Source organism: Cariama cristata, unplaced genomic scaffold (genome assembly GCF_000690535.1).
Source record: "Cariama cristata isolate BGI_N322 unplaced genomic scaffold, ASM69053v1 scaffold20520, whole genome shotgun sequence".
Lineage (NCBI taxonomy): Eukaryota > Metazoa > Chordata > Aves > Cariamiformes > Cariamidae > Cariama > Cariama cristata.
Genome location: NW_009596636.1, coordinates 16005 through 17193, shown reverse-complemented (window position 1 = coordinate 17193; position 1189 = coordinate 16005). Strand labels below are relative to the sequence as shown.

Here is a 1189-nt window from a genome sequence, read left to right as displayed (position 1 = left end):
TGCGCAGCCAGTGCATGTCCAGGCAAGCCTACAGCTGCAGGAGCAGGGCGAGCACACAGCGTTCCTCTCCAAACACCCTCCAGTCTGTTGCGACAGGGATGTGGCCTCTACCTATTTAGTGATGCCGCTACAGCTGGGTTTTCCTTCCAAAAAGTTGTCCAATCCCCCCTTGAACCGTACAATATTTTATAACATTATGAGGAGCTCCACAGCTTATCAACACGTTGCATGCTGAGCCATCTCCTGCTCTTTGGGCAACGGCTGGTGTCCTGTAAACAGCAAGGTCCACATTCATCCTATGCAAGGAGCAGGTGTCACACAGGACCCCAGCCCCTTTCATGCCCCTTTTGCTGCTTGTTTTTTGGATGACCGCTCTCTGATCCTATATAAAACAGACGCACAAGCTGACCGGAGATGCCGACAGCTCGTACCAGGAGATGGGCACCCCGAGCCCCACCAGCACGCACCGAACATGCCCCAGCCCCAGCCACTGCAGACACGCTCGCCTCTCTTGTTCAGAGCTCCCTGTTCCATTAGATGGCAGAGCAGGCCTTGAACAGCACCTCCAAAATCCCACAGCAGTGTGGGAACCCCCCCCCTCTCCCTCCCCTGGGCAATCCAACAGCTCCCCAAGCCCTCCCGGGGGTCCGGCAATCCCAGACCCGCACCTGCAGCGGAGGGATGCTGGCTCTCCACCAGCACTGCCCTCCCCTGTCCCCTGATGGGGACATCTCTTCCTCCATCACCTGCTCAGCATCGCTGCCTCAGGCTCACAAGGCACCGCAAGACCCTGAAAATCAAATGAGTTCATTTTCTCACCTCCCTGTCCCCGCTATCAGGGGAAAATCTGGATTTTCAGGTGTCCGTGCAAGTGTGTGGTTTATTAAATATCCCTGGGGACACAGAGGGCTGGCACTTGACTCATCACTACCTGCAAAACTGCAGCGGTGCTGCTGAGGGTCGGGCACGTCCTTCAGCTGGAAGGGGTTGGCATGCCCAGAGTTTGTTTTCTTCCCTTCCAGCTGCTCCCAGGACCCGGCTCACACCCCAGTCCCCATTCCTGCCAGGACACGTCTCAGCTTGCTGTTCCCAGGAGATGGCATCACCATTGCTGGCTTACGGCACCAATATCTGACGGCAGCTCTATAGTATCCTTCCCAGTGCTGCCTGGACATCCCCTGCATGGTCC

At 56.8% G+C, this 1189-nt stretch overlaps 1 protein-coding gene across 1 annotated transcript in view; it reads right to left on the bottom strand.

The window, feature by feature from the left end:
* Positions 1 to 1189, bottom strand: part of LOC104166879 (angiopoietin-related protein 7-like) — a 14130-nt gene that overhangs the window by 7227 nt on the left and 5714 nt on the right. The gene's annotated exons all lie outside the window — the stretch shown is intronic.